At 48.5% G+C, this 6569-nt stretch overlaps 1 pseudogene; it reads left to right on the plus strand.

Moving 5' to 3' along the window:
- Window positions 1–4269: 4269 nt before the first annotated feature.
- On the plus strand, window positions 4270–5306 carry LOC144123706 (uncharacterized; annotated as a pseudogene).
- Window positions 5307–6569: the final 1263 nt, after the last annotated feature.

Here is a 6569-nt window from a genome sequence, read left to right on the forward strand (position 1 = left end):
TTGTCCGCCAGCTTGTGTCCCGTTTTAGCCACATGTTAACCGGCAGAGTAATCGTGTGTAGTTTGAAAAACAATGTTTCTGTGCTTGCCTTAACTGGCATCTTTTTCATTCTTTTAAGAACATCTGGCCCTTGTTGGGTTGCGTCTGTTCTGATATCGGACTCAACGGGTAGCGAAGAGCCGGGTCAGAAATCAGGCAGGAGGCACTCGGGCATCGTGTTTGACGCTGATGCAGAGACGAGTCGAGCAATGGAGAGACTTAACAGAGATTTATTTACATGGTGATCAAAGAGATTTCGGTCCTCACAATGAGCACTGCGGCTCGTTTTAAAGGGGTCTCCTGTCCCCAGGTCCCTAGTAGGGGAATTTAGTTTAATGTAAAACGTCCAATCACTATCGTTTGGGTCACGTGCACTTTCTTTGTGAACCACCCACCAGGACGTCCCCGACACACTCTCGCCACTTCCGGCGTCCAGGCTGTTCCTGCAGCAGTGATGACGAGCACGGAACGCGACTCAAATGGCGGCGAAAGCAAGACACCGGCAACACAGCTCTCCGTGAGAACAGAATGTCGAAGCAGCACTCGCGCACAGAGTTCCGGAAAGGGGAAGAGGAGACGCCTGGTCAGAGCGGCGCGTACACAGGCGCCGTGGCTCGCTGTAAAGAACTTCGGCCATGTCCACCGTGAATCACACAGAGCACCGGCACACGCCGTCGCCTCCGACCCGCGATAACATGCCGCTGTGGCTGGAGTGAATGTCCGTGATGAACTCTGCTGCGCAGCGGACGAGCCTCTCAAGGCGCTCTCTCGATGCACATAAGAATTGGAAACGTAAGAGCACCGCGAACCAGTGGGGGCAGCCGGGAGGAATTTTCCCAGACCAGCGGATGTCTATCCGAAACTGACTGTCTCGAAGCTCAGAATATTTCGAAACGTAACACCTTGGGCCTCCAGAATTTATTTTACGGTACAGAGGCATGGGCATTATTATGTCTATCAGATCTGTGTACAGTTTTTTCCTCTTTACGGCGCTACACTACTGCAGTGAAAACCGAACCTTAAGGAATCGCACAGAGTCCACAACTTCTCTGAAGTAACCTCTAGCACCATAAGTCGACAATCTCACAGTAGACACTATACAATCTGGCAGCGCACAGCTCAGACGAACTTGTATCATGGAATGCAAAAAGGTGTCGTTCTGATCCGTCATAAACATAAAACGTGACACAAGCTGGTGGACAAACAAATGTGCGAGACCAAAAGCGCCATCTTGAACAGATCGAAACATTCTTTTAATCCTCTCCGAACAACTCCAGATAAACGCAGCAAACAACTTATGAATTTATTGCACATTTAAACGCGACACAGAAAAAAATTGCTGATGGCCTAGCCCTGCTATACCTCACAAGAATAAAAGCGCAACAACACGACACAAAGAAGGAGGAAACCGACAGGACAGGCGCTATCCTGTCGGTTTCCTCCTTCTCTGTGTCGTGTTGTTGCGCTTTTATTCTTGTTAGCTATGAACCAACATGCCCCGGAGAGTGTTTTACTGAAGTGCTATACCTCTCCCACGTCTCTCCAATTAGCCCTGTCCTTTGCCAGCTGCGCCCACCCTATGCCTGCAAACTTCCTAATCTCATCCGCCAACCTAACCTTCGGCCGCCCCCCGCTACGCTTGCCTTCTCTTGGAATCCACTCCGTTACCCTTAAGGACCAGCGCTTATCTTGCGTTCTCAGTACATGCCTTGTTCAAGCCCATTTCTTCCTCTTGATTTCGACTAGGATGTCATTAACACGCGTTTGTTCCCTCACCCACTCTGCCCGTTTCCGGTCTCTTAATGTTACATCTATAATTTTCCTTTCCATGGCTCGCTGTGCTGTCCTTAACTAAAAATGAACCCTTTTCGCTAGACTCCACGTTTCTGCCCCGTAGGTGAGTAAGGTTAGGATACAGCAATGTATACTTTTCACTTGAGCAATATTGGTAACCTGCTATTCACGATCTAAGAGAACCTGCCATGTGCGCTCCACCTCATTCGGCTACTTTAACTATCTTATCCATATTGCTAATGATATTGCCCTCCTTGTCTCTTAACGCATAAATCTGGTTTTCCCTATGCCTAGTTTCCTCTTCACCAGTTTTAGAATACCTCCGTTTCTTTAGAGCATGCTCGATTCTCTCCATATTAAACTTCCTTATGTCCGATACCTTGCGCTTATTTATTTTGCGCTTTTATTCACGGTTAAACATCGAGCCGTCGTGGCGGATTAGTTCTATTCTGGGCATACTACATTAATTAAAAAAAAAGCACAGATTCCAATGGGTAGAAAACAGTTGAGCGATATTGTACAATTTCCCTCTGTAATGCAGATTACAAACTTTTTGCAAAGGTTCTTTGCAATCGTCTGCAGCTAGTTGTCGCTCACTTAATATGCATGCATCAGGTCTGTGATGTCAGAGGCCGCAGCATCCAAACCCATATTCATATTGCACGTTCAGTAGTGGAGACACTATCAGATGAGATCGGACAAATAGCTCTAATTCAGATTGACCTTGCCAAGGCCTTCGATAAAGTTCGTCACGATTTCTTGTTTGCGGTGTTAGAACATGCAAACATTGCAGACGTTTTGCTTGGGGGCATAAGACTGCTAAAAGGAGTCCTATACAGGGCTAATTGTTAACCAAAAGCTAACCACACCTATTTCATTGAAATTATCTGTTTGCCAAGGCTGTCTATTATCGCTTTTGTTGTTTGCCCTATATCTTGAACCCATTTGCCTCAGAATTATTAACTGCACAGCTTGCCGCGGTTTCTCCCTGACGTAGTGTGAAATTAATATTTTAGTCTAGGCAGATGATGTCGCCCTCTTTTGTTCTCACAAAAAGAGTGTGCTTGAAGCACTGCAGTTGACTGAACAGTTTTGTAAGGTATCAGGTGCGGCTCTTAATCAAGATAAATTCAAGGGGTTTTGGTTGGGCTATTGGGGTACAACGCCAAGTCATTATGGTGGCAAAAGCTGGGACTGCGAGCCCTTTCACTTCCTAGGGGTTCCTCTTCACCACATTCGCAACAGTGGCGCCTACTGGGATTCACAGATAGTCTCCATGAGGCGACGAACCCAGGCTTGGATGGGTAGGGAACTGTCAGTGTTTGCTCGGGCTCGTCTGCAACTTTTTTATTTGCAGAACTTGCCTATGTGTTGCAAGTTCTCCACTGTGCGAGGATGAAAGTGCAGGTGATGCCCAGAATATTTGCTACATTTGTATGGCGTTCCCAATGGGAACCCATGCGTCGCGATAACCTATTTCTTTCTCTAGAGTCTGGTGGAATCGGCCTTGTTCACTTATTCGTGCATCAGCTTGTGTCGCGTTTTTTTTTCTTTTTCAAATATTCAAACCACCTTTTTTTTAGTAGCTGTGCTTATTGGGCTTATGAGTGCTAATTTTCCTTTCCTATTCGCAACGACGGGACACAATCGTGAAAAGTCTTTATAGGGATCCCTTAAGGAAGTTGCTGACGCCTTCAACTTCTTTTCTGTGCGCTTTTCTTTAGACTACCTGCACAGACTCTCCAGAAGACAGATGACTCACGCACTCAGAGAGTATTTGTTCCCTGCACCGTTTTATCGGCAACCTTTTCTGGAGTTCCTTGACATCAGTGTTTTAAAACGTGTTCGGCGAATATGCATTTCTTCTGCCTCAAAAACATTCTTCTTTGAATTGCACACATCCACGCTGCCTATGAAGACATGGCTTCATGATAAGGAGATCCTTGCGCCATGGACGGTGAATTGCCGCCAGATCAATACACCAGAGACATTTGACCATTGTTTTGTTCTGTGCATTGATGCTATATTCTTCTGGAACATTTTAGAACGAACAATTAAGAAGGACATTGACATCATACCCTACAGTATCCGTTCTTTGCCTGTGGAGAAAAACTGTGTTGTGCCATATGATCTATTTATGTTGCTGGGGCTATTTAGTCTCCGGAAGAGCCGCATGATGTACCACCACGCCGAATCGCCACGGTCGTCTAAATCTTTGTTTCTTGAACAATGCACTTTGGTGAGGGAAGTATATGCTGCCCTGCAAGAGCCGTCTAACTGGCTCTCCTAACTGGGCGCATGTGTGTGCTTCCCAGACTTTTGATGTTTTGGAAGAAGGGGTCATGCAGGGGTAAGGTGGCCTGGTGTTTTTGGCGTAAGCGTGCTTAGACTTTTCTTTTCGGCACTATTTCCATGCAATAAAGAAAAAAAGCCGTCATGGCGGAGTGGTTGCTTCCGGCCACGGTGGTGAAAGTGCGCAGAATACCTGGATCTTCGCGAGCTGCGATAGCGGCCGATGCTGGCTGCGGAAAATCGTTTTTGGACAGTTTGAAAGACTACAGGACTGTTCTGCCGCCCCTGCCTACCGGAGAAGGACTGAAAACAATGGTTGTGCTTCACTGCGACACCGCTGGAAGGCCTTACAGGATTGAAGATTTCCGCCAGCCGATGAAAGAATCCGGCGTCGTCGAACAGGTGTTCGGTATCGGAGCATACTATATGTCGCACGTGTGGGTAGTAAACTTCCGCAGCGAAGAGGCCAAGAAAATCTGCTCGACACAAGGCATATCACTGTTAAAGGGAAGACTTGCGTAGTTTTTGACCCTGAAAGGCACGAAGTGCGGCTGAAGGTGCATTGGTGCGCCTTCAACCTGAGCAACGAAACTCTGAGGCGGGCGTTCGCTGAGTACGGCGAAGTGAAAGAAGTCTCGAGCGATAGATGGATGACAGGCAGTTTTGAAAATGCTAACTCGACTACTCGGGTTGTGCGGCTGGCTCTACGAGAAGGTGCAAGCCTCGAGCGCCTACCCCATCAGATGCGTACCGGAAATGGGACAGTGTTAGTAGTCGTGCCTGGCCGTACGCCGATTTGTGTCCGCTGCCGCAACACAGGCCACATCAGGCGTGACTGCAAGGTATCCAAGTGTAGCCAGTGCCACGCGTGCGGGAACAAAGAGGATGAATGCATGAAGTCGTACGCCCGCACGGTTGGGCGAGGAACACTCGGCGAAAACAGTGACCTGCATATGGACGAGGATGAAGCTGAGCAGGCCGCCTCCAACCCAGTGGTCGAAACCGTAACGGCTGCATTGAAGCGCGACGACAAGGAAAACGACACGCCACCGACTGCTGAACCAACGCTCAGCCCACCCGAGTCGGCAGTCACGAACGAGATTACCGAGCAACCGCAGGATATCCCATGCCCCGCTGAAAGGCAGCGTGGAAAGTATGGAGGTCGACTTTGCTGCTGCTAAACGGCGCCGCGACGACGTCGATGCAAAGAGCCCAGAGCAAAGGCAACGTCTGCTACAAAGCCAGCGGGACGCCGGCGAGGCGAAAAAGCAGCGTGTCACCAGCGGGCAAGCATCGTCGCCGCTTCCTCGCGACAACTCAAGTCCTAATAATGGCGGCACGACACTACACAGCGCGACGTTGTGCGTACAAAGGTTAGTGCGTACAAAGGTTAGGTCTTGCTAAGCGATGGCGGCTTTTGAAAGACACCTCGTCGTAGCCATGCTCAATGTCAGAGGTCTTTCATCCAGCAGGAAGAAAAATCAGCTGTTACGACCCGTGACAGAGCAGGAATTGGATATTGTAGTGGTACAAGAAACCAAAATCGAGAGTCAAGACCAGACCGACAGTATGGTGCATCCGTTCAGCAGCCGACAAGATGTTTGCGTATGTCATGCGGTGGGTACTGCGGCAGGGTGCATGCTTTTGATCCGCTAGTCTCTGGGAGCGATTGTGGAAAGGGTTCAGGCTTGCATTTTCAGTCGTTGGATTCTCTGTGACATGACATCTGCTGGTCTGGAATGGTGCGTCATCTGTATTTACGCGCGCACTAGCGTGGAATGGAGGCGAAAACTTTTTGAGACAGGTGGAAACTATTTTAATACAGACCGTCCGGTCGTCTGTCTTGGCGATTTCAACTGCGTATGCATGGCACGCGACAAGACCAGTTCGACTCCCCATAGTGATGCGAGTACTGCCTGTTTGAGTGACTTAAGGGATCGCTGACATCTCGAAGATGTTGGCGAATGTCTCGGGTGTGGTTCCGGCGTTCGTTTTGCCCATTTCCAGGGAACGAGCCACGCACGTTTGGATCGGGCGTACATATCTGCCGAACTGATACCATTCTGCGCCAAATACTTCGTACAACCAGTGCCGTTTAGTGACAGTTGTCTTGTTGTCTTCCATGTTGAGAAAAGAAAAGGAACGAAAAGCAAATTCGTGTGGGGAAACTGGAAACTTAATGAGAAGCTGCTGAAAGATGATATCTTTACGGAACGTGCAGCGTCGGTGATACGCGAACTGCAAATCGAGGACAATAAAATTCTAGGAGTGAAGTGGGAAACATTGAAGAAGGCAATGAAAATGACAGCTACTAAACGATCGTGCGATATAAAGCAAAAAAAAAAGAGTGAAGGAAAATGTGCTTATAGATGACGAGGTTCTGGACAGCGCAAGAGGGAAAGCAGCCAGGAGCATGCATCGAAGAAATTCGCTCCGTTAAGGGG

This window comes from Amblyomma americanum, chromosome 3 (assembly GCF_052857255.1).
Source record: "Amblyomma americanum isolate KBUSLIRL-KWMA chromosome 3, ASM5285725v1, whole genome shotgun sequence".
NCBI classification, from domain to species: Eukaryota; Metazoa; Arthropoda; class Arachnida; order Ixodida; family Ixodidae; genus Amblyomma; species Amblyomma americanum.